Source organism: Lissotriton helveticus, chromosome 4_1, assembly GCF_964261635.1.
Source record: "Lissotriton helveticus chromosome 4_1, aLisHel1.1, whole genome shotgun sequence".
Classification (NCBI taxonomy): domain Eukaryota; kingdom Metazoa; phylum Chordata; class Amphibia; order Caudata; family Salamandridae; genus Lissotriton; species Lissotriton helveticus.
In genome coordinates, this window is record NC_136063.1 from 1,473,486,235 (window position 1) to 1,473,512,923 (window position 26,689).

General features: G+C 33.7%; 19 non-coding genes across 19 annotated transcripts; all 19 read left to right on the plus strand.

The window, feature by feature from the left end:
* The first annotated feature begins 5,930 nt into the window (after positions 1–5,930).
* On the plus strand, positions 5,931–6,003 carry TRNAT-CGU (transfer RNA threonine (anticodon CGU)). The gene has a single exon. It is a non-coding gene; the product is annotated as a tRNA-Thr (tRNA).
* A 1,953-nt stretch (positions 6,004–7,956) lies between these two features.
* TRNAT-CGU (transfer RNA threonine (anticodon CGU)) lies at positions 7,957–8,029 on the plus strand. Its single transcript has one exon. It is a non-coding gene; the product is annotated as a tRNA-Thr (tRNA).
* Positions 8,030–9,984: 1,955 nt separating this feature from the next.
* On the plus strand, positions 9,985–10,057 carry TRNAT-CGU (transfer RNA threonine (anticodon CGU)). Its single transcript has one exon. It is a non-coding gene; the product is annotated as a tRNA-Thr (tRNA).
* A 1,954-nt stretch (positions 10,058–12,011) lies between these two features.
* On the plus strand, positions 12,012–12,084 carry TRNAM-CAU (transfer RNA methionine (anticodon CAU)). The gene has a single exon. It is a non-coding gene; the product is annotated as a tRNA-Met (tRNA).
* Positions 12,085–12,514: 430 nt separating this feature from the next.
* On the plus strand, positions 12,515–12,588 carry TRNAT-AGU (transfer RNA threonine (anticodon AGU)). The gene has a single exon. It is a non-coding gene; the product is annotated as a tRNA-Thr (tRNA).
* A 438-nt stretch (positions 12,589–13,026) lies between these two features.
* TRNAT-CGU (transfer RNA threonine (anticodon CGU)) lies at positions 13,027–13,099 on the plus strand. The gene has a single exon. It is a non-coding gene; the product is annotated as a tRNA-Thr (tRNA).
* Positions 13,100–16,569: 3,470 nt separating this feature from the next.
* On the plus strand, positions 16,570–16,643 carry TRNAT-AGU (transfer RNA threonine (anticodon AGU)). Its single transcript has one exon. It is a non-coding gene; the product is annotated as a tRNA-Thr (tRNA).
* Positions 16,644–18,076: 1,433 nt separating this feature from the next.
* Positions 18,077–18,149, plus strand: TRNAT-CGU (transfer RNA threonine (anticodon CGU)). The gene has a single exon. It is a non-coding gene; the product is annotated as a tRNA-Thr (tRNA).
* A 940-nt stretch (positions 18,150–19,089) lies between these two features.
* Positions 19,090–19,162, plus strand: TRNAT-CGU (transfer RNA threonine (anticodon CGU)). Its single transcript has one exon. It is a non-coding gene; the product is annotated as a tRNA-Thr (tRNA).
* A 428-nt stretch (positions 19,163–19,590) lies between these two features.
* TRNAT-AGU (transfer RNA threonine (anticodon AGU)) lies at positions 19,591–19,664 on the plus strand. Its single transcript has one exon. It is a non-coding gene; the product is annotated as a tRNA-Thr (tRNA).
* A 435-nt stretch (positions 19,665–20,099) lies between these two features.
* On the plus strand, positions 20,100–20,172 carry TRNAT-CGU (transfer RNA threonine (anticodon CGU)). The gene has a single exon. It is a non-coding gene; the product is annotated as a tRNA-Thr (tRNA).
* A 430-nt stretch (positions 20,173–20,602) lies between these two features.
* On the plus strand, positions 20,603–20,676 carry TRNAT-AGU (transfer RNA threonine (anticodon AGU)). Its single transcript has one exon. It is a non-coding gene; the product is annotated as a tRNA-Thr (tRNA).
* Positions 20,677–21,112: 436 nt separating this feature from the next.
* TRNAE-CUC (transfer RNA glutamic acid (anticodon CUC)) lies at positions 21,113–21,185 on the plus strand. The gene has a single exon. It is a non-coding gene; the product is annotated as a tRNA-Glu (tRNA).
* A 1,949-nt stretch (positions 21,186–23,134) lies between these two features.
* TRNAT-UGU (transfer RNA threonine (anticodon UGU)) lies at positions 23,135–23,207 on the plus strand. Its single transcript has one exon. It is a non-coding gene; the product is annotated as a tRNA-Thr (tRNA).
* Positions 23,208–23,637: 430 nt separating this feature from the next.
* TRNAT-AGU (transfer RNA threonine (anticodon AGU)) lies at positions 23,638–23,711 on the plus strand. The gene has a single exon. It is a non-coding gene; the product is annotated as a tRNA-Thr (tRNA).
* Positions 23,712–24,144: 433 nt separating this feature from the next.
* On the plus strand, positions 24,145–24,217 carry TRNAT-UGU (transfer RNA threonine (anticodon UGU)). Its single transcript has one exon. It is a non-coding gene; the product is annotated as a tRNA-Thr (tRNA).
* A 430-nt stretch (positions 24,218–24,647) lies between these two features.
* TRNAT-AGU (transfer RNA threonine (anticodon AGU)) lies at positions 24,648–24,721 on the plus strand. Its single transcript has one exon. It is a non-coding gene; the product is annotated as a tRNA-Thr (tRNA).
* Positions 24,722–25,158: 437 nt separating this feature from the next.
* TRNAT-CGU (transfer RNA threonine (anticodon CGU)) lies at positions 25,159–25,231 on the plus strand. Its single transcript has one exon. It is a non-coding gene; the product is annotated as a tRNA-Thr (tRNA).
* A 939-nt stretch (positions 25,232–26,170) lies between these two features.
* TRNAT-CGU (transfer RNA threonine (anticodon CGU)) lies at positions 26,171–26,243 on the plus strand. The gene has a single exon. It is a non-coding gene; the product is annotated as a tRNA-Thr (tRNA).
* The last annotated feature ends 446 nt before the right edge of the window (positions 26,244–26,689 follow it).

Sequence of the window (26,689 nt, forward strand, 5' to 3'; positions counted from 1 at the left end):
GAAATTCAACTCGAGAAGCATGGAAAACACATTTTTCCAATTTAGCGTACAGAGAATGATCTCTCAACTTCTGTAATACTAACTGAACATGCTGTACATGCTCTTCCATATTTTTGGAATAAATTAAGATGTCGTCAATATAAACAATACAACAGACATCCAATAAATCATGCAGGACCTCATTAATAAAATATTGAAAAGCCGCTGAAGCGTTGCAAAGACCAAAAGGCATAACCGTATACTCAAAAAGACCAAATTTCGTACGAAAAGCGGTCTTCCACTCATCGCCTTCTTTGACTCTAATCAAATGATATGCTCCTCTAAGATCCAGTTTGGTGTAGACACTAGAACCTTTAATTTGATTTAGAAGTACTGGAATCAAAGGCAATGGATACCTATTCTTAATGGTTGCTTTATTTACCGCTCTATAATCAATACAAGCCCTCAAATCCCCAGACTTCTTCGCAACGAAGAAAAGAGGAGACGAAACAGGAGAAGTAGAATGTCGAATAAAACCTAATTCTAAAAGCTCATCCAAATAATTCCTTAAATAAACATTTTCAGGTTCAGTTAAGGCGTAAATTCTACTACATGGCAGAATAGCACCCGGAACTAAATCAATTCTGCAATCAAAAATTCTGTGTGGTGGTAATTTGGTTGCTTCAACAGGATCAAAAACCTTAGAAAAACTCCTATACTCTACTGGAAGTTTATTATCTTCAGCAGTTAAAGCAGCACAACAAAGGGGCATCACTGGATCTTTGGTCTCTTGATAACAATGTAACTTACAAAAGGAAGACTCTAAGGTAACAGTCCTTTTAATCCAATCAATATTGGGATTATGCAATTCCAACCAAGGAATGCCTAGGATGACACCAAAACTAGGTGCATCAATAAGATCAAAAACCACTTTCTCAGTATGCCCATTATCTGCTACCAAAGTCAATGGTTCGGTGTTAAATTGAATCATACCAGAAGACAAAACTGAACCATCAACAGCTCTCACAGACTCAGGTTCCTCCTTAGTAACAAATTTCAGATTCAATTTATGGGCAAACCCAATATCGAAAAAATTCCCAGTAGCCCCAGAATCCAAAAGTACAGGAATGCTATGTCTTTGAAGAGTAGTTAAGATAAAGACCATCCGAATAGTAAAATGTTTGGGAATATGTGTAGTTACATTGGTGACAAATTTGGAGATCTTAGAAGAAATTTTGCTCGAGGAAACGATCTCTGCTTCCCTCGAATATTTCAGTTTTCCGACGGCTTAATGGGAAGAGTTTCAACAGCTAGAACTTTCTTTTTTGCGGGTTTTACAGAACAATCCTTGGCAAAATGCCCAGGTTTGCCACAGTATAAACATAAATTGCCCTTACGCCTCCGTTCTTTTTCTTCAGGAGTTAAAGGCCCCTTGAACCCACCCGATAGAACAGGTTCAACAAAAACATTCTTAACTTCTGACTCTTTTTTCTCAACTTTAACTAAAGGACTTCTAAAATCACTCCTTGTTTTTTCATTTCTACGTTCACCCAATCTGTGATCAAGTCTAACCACAAGATCCTGAAAATCTTTAAACTCATCAGGCAAATTCACTATGTGTGCAAGAGAATCTTTTAAATCATCTTTTAGACCTCTATAAAATAAAGAAATCCTCTTCTCCTCTGGCCAATGAGTTTCGGACAGAAGTCTATTAAAGGTAGTAATATAAGAGATAAGATCATTAGTCCCTTGACGAAGGCTCAATAACTCATTATCAGAAGATTGAATTAAAGTATGTTTGGCGAATAAATTGGACATGGCCAATTTAAAATTCTGCAAATTATGAAGCAAAGGGTCATTATTATCTACTAAAGGCATGGCCCAATTTGCAGCCACCCCTCCCAGATAAGAAATTATAAATGCTACCTTAGCAGAATCAGAAGAAAACATTTGAGGTTTACACATGAAGTGTAATTGGCACTGACTAAAAAAGGTCGCAAATCTGCTATTATCTCCAGTAAACCTTTCAGGGTTAGCCAAAGGGACAGGTGTAGGAGTAACAACAGTAACTTGAACTGGTTGTTTTTCAGACCGATCTTCTGAGGTATGAGGCTGAACAACATCAGCTCCAAATCTTGCTGGCGCTAAAACCGGCTTCCTCTCCTTAGAGGAATCCCTCCAAGTCGAAAACCCAGCCCTAGTCTCACCTAGCTCCTGACGAAGCGATTTACTCTCTAAGCGTAAATTTTCCATCTCCACAGTCATCTTCTGGACTAACTGTGACAACTGTGAAGCATCCATGAGGGTGAGTTTGCAGACTCGAAAGGAAACGATTTAAAAATTTTGGAATATAGGCTTCGTCTACTGTTGAGGAGTCCTGCGAGACTCTTCTGACGTTTCCTCTCGAGCTGCGAACTCCCAACTCCCTCAAGGATCAACCAAACCAATCAGGACTTTGACTCTGACTGAATTGACTTTTCCCTCAGGGAAAGGGGAAGTGGACAGAGAGACTCACAACAAATTATACAAGATTAAATCTTCGGTTGTGTCTCTCTCTAGGAAGTGCTCCAGGCCGAGGATCTTCTGTTAGGAATGTTCTGCGCTGTCTTTGCGCTAAACTGCAGTGCAATATTAACAACAATTACTAACTGCCGACTTCTTAATTAACCTTAATAATTAACTAAACATTGTGCTTACTGACCATTTGTCCGTCTGACCCTTGTTCGCACTTCTACTGAAATCTTAACTCTGGCTCTGAGTCTTGACACCTTTGAGTAAACATAACATGTCAAAATAACCTTGCACTTTTACTAAGAAGACAGGCTAATTGGATTAATTGGGTTAGTTTTAAACTAAACGCAAAACTTCATGCAGGGCCATACCTGAGTCTTTAAATATTTCTTCTGTTAGAAGGTCCTGCAGTAGGAAGACAGGAAATAGCAGAGCAGCCTCTCTAAATTCACTCTACTATCTAAGATAATATTTCCTGATCAACCTTGTACATATGCTACTTTCCTTCCTTCACACTGTAATTAAGTCTACATAACACTGAAATGCACACATAGATTCAAATTGTCTATTTTACAATGTTGTCTCTACCAAGGCTTGTTTATTTCTACTGTCCGCTATTGAGCACTTTAATTAGTTCAGAGTTTGGCTCACTTTCAATGCAGACATAAGTCTCTTTCAAGTCCTTGCTTTAGAGTCTCTCAGCACAACAAGCGCTAAGCTATTTGATTTATTCCCAGTTCTCTATTCAGAAAGCCTTGCCTTTGACAAGGCTTGTTTTCTCAAAAACCAGCTCTACTCGGTGCGCTTTGATTCTTAAGCGTTCCAAGCGTTTCCCAATTAATTATCCTTGCCACTTCTAATAACCAGTCAATTGTTCGTGGCAAATTTAAATGAAATAAAAACCTCTTACTGTCCCTTTTCAATTCAGGCGGCAACGTGGTGACAGGAGACTCGAACTGGCAGCCTGCAGGGGAGAGCGGGTAAACAAACCCTCCGGCTGCTTCGGGGAAATGCCGGAATACAGCTGTGTCGTCTTCAGGGCATTAATCTGCAACACTGACAGCCAGGAAACACGTGAAACAGTTTTCGGGGAAAAGGGAATTGCGGGGCCAAGAAGACCCAAGCAGGTTATTTAGGATCATGAGGTTTAAGGGATTCTTACGCGAGGGCAGAAGCTCTCGACAGGGACGAGAGACGAAGCGTTTGGCAGTTGGCTGAAGCTTGTATTTATAGCTTCAGCCACGAGACCAGCGCGAGGCTCTCACTTCATGACACCAAGCGCGAGGACAGCCACGAGCCTGTCTCAAATGAGCGCACAATCTAAGAAACTGCACATAACTAAATAAAATAACAAACAAGCACTGCTAAAGGCAATTGCTACTGGTTACATTTCTAAAAGGATTTTAATTAAACTTAACATTAAAAATAATACACTAAACAAAATCATTAAACTAAATCAACCCTTTTTGATTCACAATATATACACTGAATCAATTCTGGGTCAGAATCTATTTAAGACGACCGGTAACACCCCTAACAGAGGCGGTCGGCCCGGTCTCGGCTGACCCGTAGGAATCCTGTGTGCCCTCTCCACACAAAAGTACGGGGACAGTCCGTCCGCAGCAACATGCTCCCGGAACCAGGCCTCCATAAATTCCGCCGCGTGGGGCTCCTCACAATGTTCCGGCAGGCCTATGACGCGGATATTATTTCGTCTATTGCGTGCTTCCGCATCTTCCACCCTATCCAAAAGAGTCTGTACCTGGTGCTGGATTCGCTGAATAGAATCTGTGTGTTCAGCCACCGTCGGGGTAAGATCTGTCAGCGCCAGACCCTGGTCCTTGACTTTGTCCGACAACTTGGAGTGATCGGCCTTAAGCAGGGAAAGACTCGAGGTAAGGGTACCCAGTTGCACCTCCATCGCAGTCCTGGAATCCCTAATTTCCTTAAGGATCAGGTCCAGTTTGTCACCTTGATGGCTAGAGGCCGCAGTCCCTGACGCGGGATCGCCGAGGGTCTCATCAGAGACGTTGTCGGTAGGTGTACCATCTTTAGTATCGGCCGCTTTCACCCCTCTCCGCCCCATGCTGTTCGTCGTAGGGCAGCCTCCTAACCTCCTTTCAAGGTGCAGGGGTCAGTATCTCAGCCCCGTCCGTGGGCACTGACCGGTCGCGACAGCCGGGCCGCGGCTCTGTAGCCCTCTCGTTTGTAGGCGCGAATATGCAGGGGGCCAGGGGAGGGGGGGGCAGCCGCTGTTTGGTGGCCTTCTTCGTAGGCCCGGTTCAAGGTCAGCCCGCAGGGCCCCACACAAGTCGCGGATCTGTGCCCAGTCCGCTGCCCCAGCCGACGCAGCAGAATCAGCAGGGTGCCGCAAGCTCAGGCCTCCAGCAAGCGCCGTCCACGTAGATAGAGAGGGGGTGGAGTGGAGACTAGGGAGGGGGCCGCCGGAGTAGCGCAGCGCCAGTCTCCGTGTCCTCAGAACCCTCCAGAAAAAGATGGCTGCCCATCTCCAAATGTACGTCCAGGAGACCCTCGGGCCGGGGGGGGGGCAGGGGGTCAGTCAGGGGGGGCCGCCAAAGGTGTGGGGCGGCTTCCTCAGTCCCACCAGCTGCAGGGTCGCCCCTCGTACCTCAATGATCAGGTGGGTCCTCGGCGAAGCAGCGAGAGGCGACGCCATGGCCCGGACGCCGTCCGCGTCCGAATCCGGAGTAGGCCGTTTCTCTGTCGGGCTCCGCCGGTCTTTCTTTGTAGCCCACAATCGCCTCGGGGGCCCTCAGTGCAATCAGGGCCTCCGCAGTTAGGTCCGGTCGACGCGGGACAACCTCCAGCCCCACATAGGCCGCACCAGAGCTCGGGCAGGGCCGGCCGGCTGCAAACTCGAGGCCCCGGCTTTCGACCAGGGACTAGGCCGTAACAGCGCCAGGACTCGCCGCACCGCCCCCGTGTCCGCCGGAGGCTCCAAACTCGACCCAGAGCTCCCGGGAGGGCAGCGCATTCAGGAGTATCCTCTCCTAGGTGGTATTCAGCTTCGTAGCGGCCGTTGCAGGATGATGGCTTCCCGGCAGCACCGGAGCTCTAACGTCCTTACTGTTGAACAGATCATCTTAAACCTCATAAAAACCCAAGTATTTTCAAGATTATAGAGAGAATACTGTTATTGCAAAATAAAAAAAGACATATCTATGAGAAAGACATAGTTGACATTACTACCTCGATTTGAGCAATATTAATGCCTTCATGAGAAAAAAATTGTAAAGTATTCAAGAAATGAAATTTTGTTTTATAAGAGTACCTGTTTATTAAAACATATCAATACTTGTTTAGTGATTGAGTATCTTTTTGTGTTTAAGATTACAGTACATATAAAGAAGAATTTATAGCAGGAAACAAATTTTCATCATGAACAATAAATTATTTATGTATTTTTTGTTAATGAAGTTGGTGCTGTGGCTTAGTGGTTAAAGCGCCTGTCTCGTAAACAGGAGATCCTGAGTTCAAACCTCAGCAGCACTTTTCTGTTTTCTCCATGCTTTAAAAATAATTTTTATCAAACAAGTGCTGAATACAATTTAAGAATAAATGTCTGGTTCTATGATCTTTAGAATAAGTTATCATAAAATGAAATAAAATACTTGGTATTGTGAAGATTTTTATAGAAATGCATTGACTGAAATAGCGAAAAAAATGACAAAAAACAAGATAGAGCCGAATGATCACTCTATTGTTGAATACAACTAATCCATTCTTCAGCAAGGTATATTTTAAAATTCTATGAATAGAGTAAACTTCAAATTAGAGAGGTGTTTTTGAATAAGTGAAGCGTCTTCATCTAAAGTTTTTGAGTAGAGAAGTCAGTGAACTTAGAAAAGAATATATAAATGAAAAAACAATATTCTCTTGAACACCATAAAGAAAAGTCTTTCTCATTTATGACTCAAGGGGGTGCTGTGGCTTAGCTGGTTAAAGCGCCTACCTAGTAAACAGGAGATCCTGAGTTCAACTCTCAGCAGCGCCTTGCTTTTCTCTTTGTTATATAACAAATCAATTTCATTAGGTCCTATTCTGATACAATTAAAATATTATAGTCTGATTCATCTTACTGTTGAACAGATCATCTTAAACCTCATAAATATCCAAGTATTTTCAAGATTATAGAGAGAATACTGTTATTGCAAAATAAAAAACAGACATATCGTTGAGAAAGACGTAGATGACATTACTACCTCAATTTGAGCAATATTAATGCATTCATTAGAAAAAAATTGTAAAGTATTCAAGAAATTAAATTGAGTTTTATAAGAGTACCTGTTGATTAAAACATATTAATACTTGTTTAGTGATTGAGTATCTTTTTGTGTTTAAGAGTACAGTACATATAAAGAAGAATTCATAGCAGGAAACACATTTTCATCTTCAGCAATAAATTATTTATGTATTTTTTGTTATTGAGGTTGGAGCTGTGGCTTAGTGGTTAAAGCGCCTGTCTTGTAAACAGAAGATCCTGAGTTTAAATCTCAACAGCACCTAACTGTTTTCTCCATGCTTGAAGAATAATTTATATCAAACAAGTGTTGAATACAATTTATGAATAAAAGTCTGGTTCTATGAACTTTAGAATAAGTTATCTTAAAATTAAAAAAAATACTTGGTATTGTGAAGATTTTTGTAGGAATGCATTGACTGAAATAGCGAAAAGAAAATGACATAGAACAAGATAGAGCCGTATGATCACTCTATTGTTGAATACAACTAATCCATTCTTCAGCAAGGTATAATTTAAAATTCTATGCATAGGGTGAAATTCAAATTAGAGAGGTGTTTGTGAACAAGTGAAGCATCTTCATCTAAAGTGTTTAAGTAGAGAAGTCTGTGAACTTAGAAAGAATATGAAAGTGAGAAAGCAACATTCTCTTGAACACCATAAAGAAAAGTCTTTCAAAGTTAAGACTCAAGGGGGTTCTGTGGCTTCGCTGGTTAAAGCGCCTGTCTAGTATACAGGAGATACTGAGTTAACTCTCAACAGCACCTTGCTTTTCTCTTTGTTATATAACAAATCAATTTCATTAGCTCCTATTCTGATACAATTAAAATATAAAAGTCTGATTCATCTTACTGTTGAACAGATCATCTTAAACCTTATAAAAACCCAAATATTTTCAAGATTTTATAGTGAATACTGTTATTGCAAAATGGAAAGAAAACGTGTCAATGAGAAAGACGTAGATGACATTACTACCTCGATTTGAGCAATATTAATGCCTTCATGAAAATAAAATTGTAAAGTATTTAAGAAATTAAATTGGGTTTTATAAGAGTACCTGTTTATTAAAACATATCAATACTTGTTTAGTGATTGAGTATCTTTTTGTGTTTAAGATTACAGTACATATAAAGAAGAATTTATAGCATGAAACAAATTTTCATCATCAACAATAAATTATTTATGTATTTTTTGTTTTTGACGTTGGTGCTGTGGCTTAGTGGTTAAAGCGCCTGTCTCGTATACAGAAAATCCTGAGTTCAAACCTCAGCAGCACCTAACTGTTTTCTCCATGCTTTAAAAATAATTTTTATCAAACAAGTGTTGAATACAATTTAAGAATAAACGTCTGGTTCTATGAACTTTAGAATAAGTTATCATAAAATGAAATAAAATACTTGGTATTGTGAAGATTTTTACAGAAATGCATTGACTGAAATAGCGAAAAGAAAATGACAAAGAACAAGATAGAGCCGAATGATCACTCTATTGTTGGAGACAACTAATCCATTCTTCAGCAAGGTATATTTTAAAATTCTATGAATAGGGTAAACTTAAAATTAGAGAGGTGTTTTTGAATAAGTGAAGCGTCTTCATCTAAAGTTTTTGAGTAGAGAAGTCTGTGAACTTAGAAAAGAATATAAAAATGAAAAAACAATATTCTCTTGAACACCATAAAGAAAAGTCTTTCTCATTTATGACTCACGGGGGTGCTGTGGTTTAGCTGGTTAAAGCGCCTACCTAGTTAACAGGAGATCCTGAGTTCAACTCTCAGCAGCGCCTTGCTTTTCTCTTTGTTATATAACAAATCAATTTCATTAGGTCCTATTCTGATACAATTAAAATATAAAAGTCTGATTCATCTTACTGTTGAACAGATCATCTTAAACCTCATAAAAACCAAAGTATTTTCAAGATTATAGAGAGAATACTGTTATTGCAAAATAAAAAAAGACATATCTATGAGAAAGACGTAGTTGACATTACTACCTCGATTTGAGCAATATTCATGCCTTCATGAAAATAAAATTGTAAAGTATTCAAGAAATGAAATTGGGTTTTATAAGAGTACCTGTTTATTAAAACAAAATAATACTTGTTTAGTGATTGAGTATCTTTTTGTGTTTAAGATTAAAGTACATATAAAGAAGAATTTATAGCATGAAACAAATTTTCTTCATCAACAATAAATTATTTATGTATTTTTTGTTATAGACGTTGGTGCTGTGGCTTAGTGGTTAAAGCGCCTGTCTCGTACACAGAAGATCCTGAGTTTAACTCTGAGCAGCACCTAACTGTTTTCTCCATGCTTTAGGAATAATTTTCATAAAACAAGTGTTGAATACAATTTAAGAATAAACGTCTGGTTCTATGAACTTTAGAATAAGTTATCATAAAATGAAATAAAGTACTTGGTATTGTGAAGATTTTTATAGGAATGCATTGACTGAAATAGCGAAAAGAAAATGACAAAGAACAACATAGAGCCGAATGATCACTCTATTGTTGAATACAACTAATCCATTCTTCAGCAAGGTATATTTTAAAATTCTATGAAAAGGGTAAACTTCAAATTAGAGAGGTGTTTTTGAATAAGTGAAGCGTCTTCATCTAAAGTGTTTGAGAAGAGAGGTCTGTGAACTTAGCAAAGAATATAAAAATGAAAAAACAATATTCTCTTGAACACCATAAAGAAAAGTCTTTCTAAGTCAAGACTCAAGGCGGTTCTGTGGCTTAGCTGGTTAAAGCGCCGGCCTAGTAAACAGGAGATCATGAGTTCAACTTTCAGCAGCGCCTTGCTTTTCTCTTTGTTATATAACAAATCAATTTCATTAGGTCCTATTCTGATACAATTAAAATATAAAAGTCTGATTCATCTTACTGTTGAACAGATCATCTTAAACCTCATAAAAACCCAAGTATTTTCAAGATTATAGAGAGAATACTGTTATTGCAAAATAAAAAAAGACATATCTATGAGAAAGACGTAGTTGACATTACTACCTCGATTTGAGCAATATTAATGCCTTCATGAGAAAAAAATTGTAAAGTATTCAAGAAATGAAATTTTGTTTTATAAGAGTACCTGTTAAATAAAACATATCAATACTTGTTTAGTGATTGAGTATCTTTTTGTGTTTAAGATTACAGTACATATAAAGAAGAATTTATAGCAGGAAACAAATGTTCATCATCAACAATAAATTATTTATGTATTTTTTGTTATTGAAGTTGGTGCTGTGACTTAGTGGTTAAAGCGCCTGTCTCGTAAACAGGAGATCCTGAGTTCAAATCTCAGCAGCACTTTTCTGATTTCTCCATGCTTTAAAAATAATATTTATCAAACAAGTGCTGAATACAATTTAAGAATAAATGTCTGGTTCTATGAACTTTAGAATAAGTTATCATAAAATGAAATAAAATACTTGGTATTGTGAAGATTTTTATGGAAATGCATTGACTGAAATAGCGAAAAAAAGGACGAAAAACAAGATAGAGCCGAATGATCACTCTATTGTTGAATACAACTAATCCATTCTTCAGCAAGGTATATTTTAAAATTCTATGAATAGAGTAAACTTCAAATTAGAGAGGTGTTTTTGAATAAGTGAAGCATCTTCATCTAAAGTTTGTGAGTAGAGAAGTCAGTGAACTTAGAAACGAATATAAAAATGAAAAAACTATATTCTCTTGAACACCATAAAGAAAAGTCTTTCTCATTTAAGACTCAAGGGGGTGCTGTGGCTTAGCTGGTTAAAGCGCCTACCTAGTAAACAGGAGATCCTGAGTTCAACTCTCAGCAGCGTCTTGCTTTTCTCTTTGTCATATAACAAATCAATTTCTTTAGGTCCTATTCTGATACAATTAAAATATTATAGTCTGATTCATCTTACTGTTGAACAGATCATCTTAAACCTCATAAATATCCAAGTATTTTCAAGATTATAGAGAGAATACTGTTATTGCTAAATAAAAAACAGACATATACTTGAGAAAGATGTAGATGACATTACTACCTCAATTTGAGCAATATTAATGCATTCATTAGAAAAAAATTGTAAAGTGTTCAAGAAATTAAATTGGGTTTTATAAGAGTACCTGTTTATTAAAACATATTAATACTTGTTTAGTGATTGAGTATCTTTTTGTGTTTAAGATTACAGTACATATAAAGAAGAATTCATAGCAGGAAACACATTTTCATCATCAGCAATAAATTATTTATGTATTTTTTGTTATTGAGGTTGGAGCTGTGGCTTAGTGGCTAAAGCGCCTGTCTCGTAAACAGGAGATCCTGAGTTTAAATCTCAACAGCACCTAACTGTTTTCTCCATGCTTTAAGAATAATTTATATCAAACAAGTGTTGAATACAATTTAGGAATAAAAGTCTGGTTCTATAAACTTTAGAATAAGTTATCTTAAAGTTAAAAAAAATACTTGGTATTGTGAAGATTTTTGTAGGAATGCATTGACTGAAATAGCGAAAAGAAAATGAAAAAGAACAAGATAGAGCCGTATGATCACTCTATTGTTGAATACAACTAATCCATTCTTCAGCAAGGTATAATTTAAAATTCTATGCATAGGGTAAACTTCAAATTAGAGAGGTGTTTTTGAATAAGTGAAGCGTCTTCATCTAAAGTTTTTGAGTAGAGAAGTCTGTGAACTTAGAAAAGAATATAAAAATGAAAAAACAATATTCTCTTGAACACCATAAAGAAAAGTCTTTCTCATTTATGACTCAAGGGGGTGTTGTGGTTTAGCTGGTTAAAGCGCCTACCTAGTGAACAGGAGATCCTGAGTTCAACTCTCAGCAGCACTTTGCTTTTCTCTTTGTTATATAACAAATCAATTTCATTAGGTCCTATTCTGATACAATTAAAATATAAAAGTCTGATTCATCTTACTGTTGAACAGATCATCTTAAACCTCATAAAAATTCAAGTACTTTCAAGATTATAGAGAGAATACTGTTATTTCAAAATAAAAAAAGACATATCGTTGAGAAAGACGTAGATGACATTACTACCTCAATTTGAGCAATATTAATGCATTCATTAGAAAAAAATTGTAAAGTATTCAAGAAGTGAAATTGGGTTTTATAAGAGTACCTGTTTATTAAAACGTAATAATACTTGTTTAGTGATTAAGTATCTTTTTGTGTTTAAGGTTACAGTACATATAAAGAAGAATTTATAGCAGGAAACAAATTTTCATCATCAACAATAAATTATTTATGTATTTTTTGGTATTGAAGTTGGTGCTGTGGCTTAGTGGTTAAAGCGCCTGTCTCATAAACAGGAGATCCTGAGTTCAAATCTCAGCAGCACCAAACTGTTTTCTCCATGCTTTAAGAATAATTTTTATCAAACAAGTGGTGAATACAATTTAAGAATAAAAGTCTGGTTCTATGAACTTTAGAATAAGTTATCTTAGAAATAAAAAAAAATACTTGGTATTGTGAAGATTTTTGTAGGAATGCATTGATTGAAATAGCGAAAAGAAAATGACAAAGAACAAGATAGAGCCGTATGATCACTCTATTGTTGAATACAACTAATCCATTCTACAGCAAGGTATATTTTAAAATTCTATGAATAGGGTAAAATTCAAATTAGAGAGGTGTTTGTGAACAAGTGAAGCATCTTCATCTAAAGTGTTTGAGTAGAGAAGTCTGTGAACTTAGAAAGAATATGAAAGTGAAAAAGCAACATTCTCTTGAACACCATAAAGAAAAGTCTTTCAAAAATAAGACTCAAGGGGGTGCTGTGGCTTCGCTGGTTAAAGCACCTGTCTAGTAAACAGGAGATCCTGAGTTCAACTCTCAGCAGCACCTTGCTTTTCTCTTTGTTATATAACAAATCAATTTCATTAGGTCCTATTCTGATACAATTAAAATATAAAAGTCTGATTCATCTTACTGTTGAACAGATCATCTTAAACCTCATAAAAACCCAAGTATTTTCAAGATTATATAGTGAATACTGTTATTGCAAAATGGAAAGTAAACGTGTCAATGAGAAAGACGTAGATGACATTACTACCTCGATTTGAGCAATATTAATGCCTTCATGAAAATAAAATTGTAAAGTATTTAAGAAATGAAATTGGGTTTTATAAGAGTACCTGTTAATTAAAACATATCAATACTTGTTTAGTGATTGAGTATCTTTTTGTGTTTAAGATTACAGTACATATAAAGAAGAATTTATAGCAGGAAACAGATTTTCATCTTCAACAATAAATTATTTATGTATTTTTTGTTATTGAAGTTGGTGCTGTGGCTTAGTGGTTAAAGTGCCTGTCTCGTAAACAGGAGATCCTGATTTCAAATCTCAGCAGCACCTAACTGTTTTCTCCATGCTTGAGGAATAATTTTCATAAAACAAGTGTTGAATACAATTTAAGAATAAACGTCTGGTTCTATGAACTTTAGAATAAGTTATCATAAAATGAAATAAAATACTTGGTATTGTGAAGATTTTTATAGGAATGCATTGCCTGAAATAGCGAAAAGAAAATGACAAAGAACAAGATAGAGCCGAATGATCACTCTATTGTTGAATACAACTAATCCATTCTTCAGCAAGGTATATTTTAAAATTCTATGAATAGGGTAAACTTCAAATTAGAGAGGTGTTTTTGAATAAGTGAAGCGTCTTCATCTAAAGTGTTTGAGTAGAGAAGTCTGTGAACTTAGCAAAGAATATAAAAATGAAAAAACAATATTCTCTTGAACACCATAAAGAAAAGTCTTTCTAAGTCATGACTCAAGGAGGTGCTGTGGCTTAGCTGGTTAAAGCGCCGGCCTAGTAAACAGGAGATCATGAGTTCAACTTTCAGCAGCGCCTTGCTTTTCTCTTTGTTATATAACAAATCGATTTCATTAGGTCCTATTCTGATATAATTAAAATATAAAAGTCTGATTCATCTTACTGTTGAACAGATCATCTTAAACCTCATAAAAACCCAAGTATTTTCAAGATTATAGAGAGAATACTGGTATTGCAAAATAAAAAAAGACATACTATGAGAAAGACGTAGTTGACATTACTACCTCGATTTGAGCAATATTAATGCCTTCATGAGAAAAAAATTGTAAAGTATTCAAGAAATGAAATTTTGTTTTATAAGAGTACCTGTTTATTAAAACATAGTAATACTTGTTTAGTGATTGAGTATCTTTTTGTGTTTAAGATTACAGTACATATAAAGAAGAATTTATAGCAGGAAACAAATTTTCATCTTCAACAATAAATTATTCATGTATTATTTGTTATTGAAGTTGGTGCTGTGGCTTAGTGGTTAAAGTGCCTGTCTCGTAAACAGCAGATCCTGATTTCAAATCTCAGCAGCACTTTTCTGTTTTCTCCATGCTTTAAAAATAATTTTTATCAAACAAGTGTTGAATACAATTTAAGAATAAACATCTGGTTCTATGAACTTTTGAATAAGTTATCTTAAAATTTAAAAAAAAACTTGGTATTGTGAAGATTTTTGTAGGAATGCATTGACTGAAATAGCGAAAAGAAAATGACAAAGAACAATATAGAGCCGTATGATCACTCTATTGTTGAATACAACTAATCCATTCTACAGCAAGGTATATTTTAAAATTCTATGAATAGGGTAAAATTCAAATTAGAGAGGTGTTTTTGAACAAGTGAAGCGTCTTCATCTAAAGTGTTTTAGTAGAGAAGTCTGTGAACTTAGAAAGAATATGAAAGTGAAAAAGCAACATTCTCTTGAACACCCTAAAGAAAAGTCTTTCAAAGTTAAGACTCAAGGGGGTGCTGTGGCTTAGCTGGTTAAAGCGCCAGTCTAGTAAACAGGAGATCCTGAGTACAACTCTCAGCAGCTCCTTGCTTTCCTCTTTGTTATATAACAAATCAATTTAATTAGGTCCTATTCTGATACAATTAAAATATAAACGTCTGATTCATCTTACTGTTGAACAGATCATCTTGAAACCTCATAAAAACCCAAGTATTTTGAAGATTATATAGTGAATACTGTTATTGCAAAATGGAAAGAAAACGTGTCAATGAGAAAGACGTAGATGACATTACTACCTCGATTTGAGCAATATTAATGCCTTCATGAAAATAAAATTGTAAAGTATTCAAGAAATGAAATTGGGTTTTATAAGAGTACCTGTTTATTACAACATATTAATACTTGTTTAGTGATTGAGTATCTTTTTGTGTTTAAGATTACAGTACATATAAAGATGAATTTATAGCAGGAAACACATTTTCCTCATGAGCAATAAATTATTTATGTATTTTCTTTTATTGAAGTTGGTTCTGTGGCTTAATGGTTAAAGCGCCTGTCTCGTAAACAAGAAATCCTGAGTTCAAATCTCAACAGCACCTAACTGTTTTCTCCATGCTTTAGGAATATTTTTCATCAAACAAGTGTTGAATACAATTTAAGAATACACGTCTGGTTCTATGAACTTTAGAATAAGTTATCATGAAATGAATTAAAATACTTAGTATTGTGAAGATTTTTATAGGAATGCATTGACTGAAATAGCGAAAAGAAAATGACAAAGAACAAGATAGAGCCGAATGATCACTCTATTGTTGAATACAACTAATCCATTCTTCAGCAAGGTATATTTTAAAATTCTATGAATAGGGTAAACTTCAAATTAGAGAGGTGTTTTTGAATAAGTGAAGCGTCTTCATCTAAAGTGTTTGAGTAGAGAAGTCTGTGAACTTAGCAAAGAATATAAAAATGAAAAAACAATATTCTCTTGAACACCATAAAGAAAAGTCTTTCTAAGTCATGACTCAAGGCGGTGCTGTGGCTTAGCTGGTTAAAGCGCCGGCCTAGTAAACAGGAGATCATGAGTTCAACTTTCAGCAGCGCCTTGCTTTTCTCTTTGTTATATAACAAATCGATTTCATTAGGTCCTATTCTGATACAATTAAAATATAAAAGTCTGATAGATCTTACTGTTGAACAGATCATCTTAAACCTCATAAAAACCCAAGTATTTTCAAGATTATAGAGAGAATACTGGTATTGCAAAATAAAAAAAGACATACTATGAGAAAGACGTAGTTGACATTACTACCTCGATTTGAGCAATATTAATGCCTTCATGAGAAAAAAATTGTAAAGTATTCAAGAAATGAAATTTTGTTTTATAAGAGTACCTGTTTATTAAAACATATTAATACTTGTTTAGTGATTGAGTATCTTTTTGTGTTTAAGATTACAGTACATATAAAGAAGAATTTATAGCAGGAAACACATTTTCATCTTCAACAATAAATTATTTATGTATTATTTGTTATTGAAGTTGGTGCTGTGGCTTAGTGGTTAAAGTGCCTGTCTCATAAACAGCAGATCCTGAGTTCAAATCTGAGCAACACCTAACTGTTTTCTCCATGCTGTAGGAGTAAATTTCATAAAACAAGTGTTGAATACAATTTAAGAATAAACATCTGGATCTATGAACTTTTGAATAAGTTATCTTAAAATTTAAAAAAAAACTTGGTATTGTGAAGATTTTTGTAGGAATGCATTGACTGAAATAGCGAAAAGAAAATGACAAAGAACAATATAGAGCCGTATGATCACTCTATTGTTGAATACAACTAATCCATTCTTCAGCAAGGTATATTTTAAAATTCTATGAATAGGGTAAAATTCAAATTAGAGAGGTGTTTTTGAACAAGTGAAGCGTCTTCATCTAAAGTGTTTGAGTAGAGAAGTCTGTGAACTTAGAAAGAATATGAAAGTGAAAAAGCAACATTCTCTTGAACACCCTAAAGAAAAGTCTTTCAAAATTAAGACTCAAGGGGGTGCTGTGGCTTAGCTGGTTAAAGCGCCTGTCTAGTAAACAGGAGATCCTGAGTACAACTCTCAGCAGCTCCTTGCTTTCCTCTTTGTTATATAACAAATCAATTTAATTAGGTCCTATTCTGATACAATTAAAATATAAACGTCTGATTCATCTTATTGTTGAACAGATCATCTTGAAACCTCATAAAAACCCAAGTATTTTGAAGATTATATAGTGAATACTGTTATTGCAAAATGGAAAGAAAACGTGTCAATGAGAAAGACGTAGATGACATTACTACCTCGATTTGAGCAATATTAATGCCTTCATGAAAATAAAATTGTAAAGTATTCAAGAAATGAAATTGGGTTTTATAAGAGTACCTGTTTATTACAACATATTAATACTTGTTTAGTGATTGAGTATCTTTTTGTGTTTAAGATTACAGTACATATAAAGATGAATTTATAGCAGGAAACACATTTTCCTCATGAGCAATAAATTATTTATGTATTTTATTTTATTAAAGTTGGTTCTGTGGCTTAATGGTTAAAGCACCTGTCTTGTAAACAGAAAATCCTGAGTTCAAATCTCAGCAGCATCTAACTGTTTTCTCCATGCTTTAGGAATAATTTTCATCAAACAAGTGTTGAATACAATTTAAGAATACACGTCTGGTTCTATGAACTTTAGAATAAGTTATCATGAAATGAAATAAAATACTTAGTATTGTGAAGATTTTTATAGGAATGCATTGACTGATATAGCGAAAAGAAAATGACAAAGAACAAGATAGAGCCGAATGATCACTCTATTGTTGAATACAACTAATCCATTCTTCAGCAAGGTATATTTTAAAACTCTATTAATAGGGTAAACTTCAAATTAGAGAGGTGTTTTTGAATAAGTGAAGCATCTTCATCTAAAGTGTTTGAGTAGAGAAGTCTGTGAACTTAGAAAAGAATATAAAAATGAAAAAGCAATATTCTCTTGAACACCATAAAAAAAGTCTTTCTAAGTTAAGACTCAAGGCGGTGCTGTGGCTTAGCTGCTTAAAGCGCCGGCCTAGTAAACAGGAGATCCTGAGTTCAACGCTCAGCAGCGCCTTGCTTTTCTCTTTGTTATGTAACAAATCAATTTCATTAGGTCCTATTCTGATACAATTAAAATATAATAGTCTGATTCATCTTACTGTTGAACAGATCATCTTAAACCTCTTAAAAACCCAAGTATTTTCAAGATTATAGAGAGAATACTGTTATTGCAAAATAAAAAAAGACATATCTATGAGAAAGACGTAGTTGACATTACTACCTCGATTTGAGTAATATTAATTCCTTCATGAGAAAAAAATTGTAAAGTATTCAAGAAAAGAAATTGGGTTTTATAAGAGTATAATACTTGTTTAGTGATTGAGTATCTTTTTGTGTTTAAGATTACAGTACATATAAAGAAGAATTTATAGCAGGAAACAAATTTTCATCATCAACAATAAATTATTTATGAATTTTTAGTTATTGAAGTTGGTGCTGTGGCTTAGTGGTTAAAGCGCCTGTCTCGTAAATAGGAGATCCTGAATTCAAATCTCAGCAGCACCTAACTGTTTTCTCCATGCTTTAAGAATAATTTTTATCAAACAAGTGTTGAATACAATTAAAGAATACACGTCTGGTTCTATGAACTTTTGAATAAGTTATCTTAAAATAAAAAAAATACTTGGTATTGTGAAGATTTTTGTAGGAATGCATTGATTGAAATGGCGAGAAGAAAATGACAAAGAACAAGATAGAGCCGTATGATCACTCTATTGTTGAATACAACTAATCGATTCTACAGCAAGGTATATTTTAAAATTCTATGAATAGGGTAAACTTCAAATTAGAGAGGTGTTTTTGAATAAGTGAAGCGTCTTTGTCTAAAGTGTTTGAGTAGAGAAGTCTGTGAACTTAGAAAAGAATATAAAAATGAAAAAACAATATTCTCTTGAACACCATAAAGAAAAGTCTTTCTAAGTAAACACTCAAGGGGGTGCAGTGGGTTAGCTGGTTAAAGCGCCTGTGTAGTAAACAGGAGATCCTGAGTTCAACTCTCAGCAGCGCCTTGCTTTTCTATTTGTTATATAACAAATCAATTTTATTAGGTCCTATTCAGATACAATTAAAATATAAAAGTCTGATTCATCTTACTGTTGAACAGATCATCTTAAACCTCATAAAAACCCAAGTATTTTCAAGATTATAGAGTGAATACTGTTATTGCAAAATAAAAAAGGACATATCTATGAGAAAGACATAGATGACATTTCTACCTCAATTTGAGCAATATTAATGCATTCATTAGAAAAAAATTGTAAAGTATTCAAGAAATTAAATTGGGTTTTATAGGAGTACCTGTTTATTAAAACATATTAATACTTGTTTAGTGATTGAGTATCTTTTTGTGTTTAATATTGCAGTACATATAAAGAAGAATTTATAGCAGGAAACAAATTTTCATCATCAACAATAAATTATTTATGTATTTTTTGTTATCGACATTGGTGCTGTGGCTTAGTGGTTAAAGCGCTTGTCTCGTATACAGAAGATCCTGAGTTCAAATCTGAGCAGCACCTAAATGTTTTCTCCAAGCTTTAGGAATAAATTTCATAAAACAAGTGTTGAATACAATTTAAGAATAAACGTCTGGTTCTGTGAACTTTTGAATAAGGTATCTTAAAATTTAAAAAAAACTTGGTATTGTGAAGATTTTTGTAGGAATGCATTGACTGAAATAGCGAAAAGAAAATGACAAAGAACAAGAAAGAGCCGTATGATCACTCAATTGTTGAATACAACTAATCCATTCTTCAGCAAGGTATATTTTAAAATTCTATGAATAGGGTGAAATTCAAATTAGAGAGGTGTTTTTGAACAAGTGAAGCATCTTCATCTAAAGTGTTTGAGTAGAGAAGTCTGTGAACTTAGAAAGAATATGAAAGTGAAAAAGCAACATTCTCTTGAACACCACAAAGAAACTTCTTTCAAAGTTAAAACTCAAGGGGGTGCTGTGGCTTAGCTGGTTAAAGCGCCTGTCTAGTAAACAGGAGATCCTGAGTTCAACTCTCAGCAGCGCCTTGCCTTTCTCTTTGTTATCTAACAAATCAATTTCATAAGGTCCTATTCTGATACAATTAAAATATAAAAGTCTGATTCATCTTACTGTTGAACAGATCATCTTAAACCTCATAAAAACCCAAGTATTTTCAAGATTATAGTGAATACTGTTATTGCAAAATAACAAAAGACATATCTATGAGAAAGACATAGATGACATCACTACCTCAATTTGAGCACTATTAATGCATTCATAAGAAAAAAATTGTAAAGTATTGAAGAAATGAAATTGGGTTTTATAAGAGTACCTGTTTATTAAAACATATTAATACTTGATTAGTGATTGAGTATCTTTTTGTGTTTAATATCACAGTACATATAAAGAAGAATTTATAGCAGGAAACAAATTTTCATCATCAACAATAAATTATTTATGTATTTTTTGTTATCGATGTTGGTGCTGTGGCTTAGTGTTTAAAGTGCCTGTCTCGTAAACAGGAAATCCTGAGTTCAAATCTCAGCAGCACCTAACTGTTTTCTACATGCTTTAGGAATAATTTTCATCAAACAAGTGTTGAATTCAATTTAAGAATAAACATCTGGTTCTATGAACTTTAGAATAAGTTATCATAAAATGAAATAAAATACTTGGTATTGTGAAGATTTTTATAGGAATGCATTGAATGAAATAGCGAAAAGAAAATGACAAAGAACAAGATAGAGCCGAATGATCACTCTATTGTCGAATACAACTAATACATTCTTTAGCAAGGTATATTTTAAAATTCTATGAATAGGGTACAATTCAAATTAGAGAGGTGTTTTTGAACAAGTGAAGCGTCTTCATCTAAAGTGTTTGAGTAGAGAAGTCTGTGAACTTAGAAAAGAATATGAAAGTTAAAAAGCAATATTCTCTTGAACACCATAAAGAAAAGTCTTTCAAAGTTGAGGCTCAAGGGGGTGCTGTGGCTTAGCTGGTTAAAGCGCCTGTCTAGTAAACAGGAGATCCTGAGTTCAACTCTCAGCAGCGCCTTACTTTTCTCTTTGTTATATAACAAATCAATTTCATTAGGTCCTATTCTGATACAATTAAAATATAAAAGTCTGATTCATCTTACTGTTGAACAGATCATCTTAAACCTCATAAAAACCCAAGTATTTTCAAGATTATAGAGTGAATACTGTTATTGCAAAATAAAAAAGACATATCTATGAGAAAGACGTAGATGACATTACTATCTCAATTTGAGCAATATTAATGCATTCATGAAAAAAAAATTGTAAAGTATTCAAGAAATGAAATTGGGTTTTATAAGAGTACCTGTTTATTAAAACATAATAATACTTGTTTAGTGATTGAGTATCTTCTTGTGTTTAAGATTACAGTACATATAAAGAAGAATTTATAACAGGAAACACATTTTCATCATCAACAATGAATTATTTACGTATTTTTTGCTATTGACGTTGGTGCTGTGGCTTAGTGGTTATAGTGCCTGTCTCTCAAACAGGAAATCCTGAGTTCTAATCCCAGCAGCACCTACCTGTTTTCTCCATGCTTTAGGAATAATTTTCATCAAACAAGTGTTGAATACAATTTAAGAATAAACGTCTGGTTCTATGAACTTTAGAATAAGTTATCATAAAATGAAATAAAATACTTGGTATTGTGAAGATTGTTATAGGAATGCATTGACTGAAATAGCGAAAAGAAAATGACAAAGAACAAGATAGAGCCGAATGATCACTCTATTGTTGAATACAACTAATCCATTCTTCAGTAAGGTATATTTTAAAATTCTATGAATAAGGTAAACATCAAATTAAAGAGGTGTTTTTGAATAAGTGAAGCTTCTTCATCTAAAGTGTTTGAGTAGAGAAGTCTGTGAACTTAGAAAAGAATATGAAAATGAAAAAACAATATTCTCTTGAACACCATAAAGAAAAGTCTTTCACATTTAAGACTCAAGGGGATGCAGTGGGTTAGCTGGTTAAAGCGCCTGTCTAGTAAACAGGAGATCCTGAGTTCAACTCTCAACAGCGCCTTGCTTTTCTCTTTGTTAGATAACAAATCAATTTCATTAGGTCCTATTCAGATACAATTAAAATATGAAAGTCTGATTCATCTTACTGTTGAACAGATCATCTTAAACCTCATAAAAACCCAAGTATTTTCAAGATTATAGAGTGAATACTGTTATTGCTAAATAAAAAAAGGACATATCTATGAGAAAGACATAGATGACATTTCTACCTCAATTTGAGCAATATTAATGCATTCATTAGAAAAAAATTGTAAAGTATTCAAGAAATTAAATTGGGTTTTATAGGAGTACCTGTTTATTAAAACATATTAATACTTGTTTAGTGATTGAGTATCTTTTTGTGTTTAATATTGCAGTACATATAAAGAAGAATTTATAGCAGGAAACAAATTTTCATCATCAACAATAAATTATTTATGTATTTTTTGTTATCGACGGTGCTGTGGCTTAGTGGTTAAAGCGCCTGTCTCTTATACAGAAGATCCTGAGTTCAAATCTGAGCAGCCCCTAACTGTTTTCTCCATGCTTTAGGAATAAATTTAATAAAACAAGTGTTGAATACAATTTAAGAATAAACGTCTGGTTCTGTGAACTTTTGAATAAGGTATCTTAAAATTAAAAAAAAACTTGGTATTGTGAAGATTTTTGTAGGAATGAATTGACTGAAATAGCGAAAAGAAAATGACAAAGAACAAGATAGAGCCGTATGATCACTCAATTGTTGAATACAACTAATCCATTCTTCAGCAAGGTATATTTTAAAATTCTATGAATAGGGTGAAATTCAAATTAGAGAGGTGTTTTTGAACAAGTGAAGCATCTTCATCTAAAGTGTTTGAGTAGAGAAGTCTGTGAACTTAGAAAGAATATGAAAGTGAAAAAGCAACATTCTCTTGAACACCATAAAGAAACTTCTTTCAAAGTTAAAACTCAAGGTGGTGCTGTGGCTTAGCTGGTTAAAGCGCCTGTCTAGTAAACAGGAGATCTTGCGTTCAACTCTCAGCAGCGCCTTGCCTTTCTCTTTGTTATCTAACAAATCAATTTCATAAGGTCCTATTCTGATACAATTAAAATATAAAAGTCTGATATATCTTACTGTTGAACAGATCATCTTAAACCTCATAAAAACCCAAGTATTTTCAAGATTATAGTGAATACTGTTATTGCAAAATAACAAAAGACATATCTATGAGAAAGACATAGATGACATTACTACCTCAATTTGAGCACTATTAATGCATTTATAAGAAAAAAATTGTAAAGTATTGAAGAAATGAAATTGGGTTTTATTAGAGTACCTGTTTATTAAAACATATTAATACTTGATTAGTGATTGAGTATCTTTTTGTGTTTAATATTACAGTACATATAAAGAAGAATTTATAGCAGGAAACAAATTTTCATCATCAACAATAAATTATTTATGTATTTCTTGTTATTGAAGTTGGTGCTGTGGCTTAGTGGTTAAAGCGCCTGTCTTGTAAACAGGAAATCCTGAGTTCAAATCTCAGCAGCACCTAACTCTTTTCTACATGCTTTAGGAATAATTTTCATCAAACAAGTGTTGAATTCAATTTAAGAATAAACATCTGGTTCTATGAACTTTAGAATAAGTTATCATAAAATGAAATAAAATACTTGGTATTGTGAAGATTTTTATAGGAATTCATTAACTGAAATAGCGAAAAGAAAATGACAAAGAACAAGATAGAGCCGAATGATCACTCTAATATTGAATACAACTAATTCATTCTTCAGCAAGGTATATTTTAGAATTCTATGTATAGGGTAAAATTCAAATTAGAGAGGTGTTTTTGAACAAGTGAAGCATCTTCATCTAAAGTGTTTGAGTAGAGAAGTCTGTGAACTTAGAAAAGTATATGAAAGTGAAAAAGCAATATTCTCTTGAACACCATAAAGAAAAGTCTTTCAAAGTTAAGACTCAAGGGGGTGCTGTGGCTTAGCTGGGTAAAGCGCCTGTCTAGTAAACAGGAGATCCTGAGTTCAACTCTCAGCAGCGCCTTGCCTTTCTCTTTGTTATCTAACAAATCAATTTCATAAGGTCCTATTCTGATACAATTAAAATATAAGTCTGATTCATCTTACTGTTGAACAGATCATCTTAAACCTCATAAAAACCCAAGTATTTTCAAGATTATAGTGAATACTGTTATTGCAAAATAACAAAAGACATATCTATGAGAAAGACATAGATGACATTACTACCTCAATTTGAGCACTATTAATGCATTCATAAGAAAAAAATTGTAAAGTATTGAAGAAATGAAATTGGGTTTTATAAGAGTACCTGTTTATTAAAACATATTTATACTTGATTAGTGATTGAGTATCTTTTTGTGTTTAATATTACAGTACATATAAAGAAGAATTTATAGCAGGAAACAAATTTTCATCATCAACAATAAATTATTTATGTATTTCTTGTTATTGAAGTTGGTACTGTGGCTTAGTGGTTAAAGCGCCTGTCTTGTAAACAGGAAATCCTGAGTTCAAATCTCAGCAGCACCTAACTCTTTTCTACATGCTTTAGGAATAATTTTCATCAAACAAGTGTTGAATTCAATTTAAGAATAAACATCTGGTTCTATGAACTTTAGAATAAGTTATCATATAATGAAATAAAATACTTGGTATTGTGAAGATTTTTATAGGAATGCATTGACTGAAATAGCGAAAAGAAAATGACAAAGAACAAGATAGAGCCGAATGATCACTCTATTATTGAATACAACTAATTCATTCTTCAGCAAGGTATATTTTAGAATTCTATGTATAGGGTAAAATTCAAATTAGAGAGGTGTTTTTGAACAAGTGAAGCATCTTCATCTAAAGTGTTTGAGTAGAGAAGTCTGTGAACTTAGAAAAGTATATGAAAGTGAAAAAGCAATATTCTCTTGAACACCATAAAGAAAAGTCTTTCAAAGTTAAGACCCAAAGGGGTGCTGTGGCTTAGCTGGTTAAAGCGCTTGTCTAGTAAACAGGAGATCCTGAGTTCAACTCTTAGCAGCGCCTTGCTTTTCTCTTTGTTATATAACAAATCAATTTCATTAGGTCCTATTCTGATACAATTAAAATATAAAAGTCTGATTCATCTTACTGTTGAACAGATCATCTTAAACCTCATAAAAACCCAAGTATTTTCAAGATTATAGAGAGAATACTGTTATTGCAAAATAAAAAGAAGACATATATATGAGAAAGACGTAGATGACATTACTATCTCGATTTGAGCAATATTAATGCATTCATGAAAAAAAATTGTAAAGTATTCAAGAAATGAAATTGGGTTTTATAAGAGTACCTGTTTATTAAAACATATTAATACTTGTTTAGTGATTGAGTATCTTTTTGTGTTTAAGATTACAGTACATATAAAGAAGAATTTATAGCAGGAAACAAATTTTCATCATCAACAATGAATTATTTACGTTATTTTTGTTATTGACGTTGGTGCTGTGGCTTAGTGGTTATAGCGCCTGTCTCGTAAACAGGAAATCCTGAGTTCTAATCTCAGCAGCACCTAACTGTTTTCTCCATGCATTAGGAATAATTTTCATCAAACAAGTGTTGAATACAATTTAAGAATAAACGTCTGGTTCTATTAACTTTAGAATAAGTTATCATAAAATGAAATAAAATACTTGGTATTGTGAAGATTTTTATAGGAATGCATTGAGTGAAATTGGATAAAAGAAAATGACAAAGAACAAGATAGAGCCAAATGATCACTCTATTGTTGAATACAACTAATCCATTCTTCAGCAAGGTATATTTTAAAATTCTATGAATAGGGTAAAATTCAAATTAGAGAGGTGTTTTTGAACAAGGAAAGAGTCTTCATCTAAAGTGTTTGAGTAGAGAAGTCTGTGAACTTAGAAAAGAATATGAAAGTGAAAAAGCAATATTCTCTTGAACACCATAAAGAAAAGTCTTTCAAAGTTAAGACCCAAGGGGGTGCTGTGGCTTAACATGTTAAAGCGCCTGTCTAGTAAACAGGAGATCCTGCGTTCAACTCTAAGCAGCGACTTGCTTTTCTCTTTGTTATATAACAAATCAATTTCATTAGGTCCTATTCTGATACAATTAAAATATAGAAGTCTGATTCATCTTACTGTTGAACAGATCATCCTAAACCTCATAAAAACCCAAGTATTTTCAAGATTATAGAGAGAATACTGTTATTGCAAAATAAAAAAAGACCTCTATGTGAAAGACGTAGATTACATTACTATCTCGATTTGAGCAATATTAATGCCTTCATGAAAAATAATTGTAAAGTATTCAAGAAATGAAATTGGGTTTTATAAGAGTACCTGTTTATTAAAACATATTAATACTTGTTTAGTGTTTGAGTATCTTTTTGTGTTTAAGATTACAGTACATATAAAGAAGAATTTATAGCAGGAAACAAATTTTCATCATCAACAATAAATTATTTATGTATTTTTTGTTATTGATGTTGGTGCTGTGGCTTAGTGGTTATAGCGCCTGTCTCGTAAATAGGAAATCCTGAGTTCTAATCTCAGCAGCACCTAACTGTTTTCTCCATGCTTTAGGAATAATTTTCATCAAACAAGTGTTGAATACAATTTAAGAATAAACGTCTGGTTCAATGAACTTTAGAATAAGGTATCATAAAATGAAATAAAATACTTGGTATTGTGAAGATTTTTATAGAAATGCATTGACTGAAAGAGCGAAAAGAAAATGACAAAGAACAAGATAGAGCCGAATGATCACTCTATTGTTGAATACAACTAATCCATTCTTCAGCAAGGTATATTTTAAAATTCTATGAATACGGTAAACTTCAAATTAAAGAGGTGTTTTTGAATAAGTGAAGCTTCTTCATCTAAAGTGTTTGAGTAGAGAAGTCTGTGAACTTAGAAAAGAATATGAAAGTGAAAAAGCAATATTCTCTTGAACACCATAAAGAAAAGTCTTTCAAAGTTAAGACCCAAGGGGGTGCTGTGGCTTAAC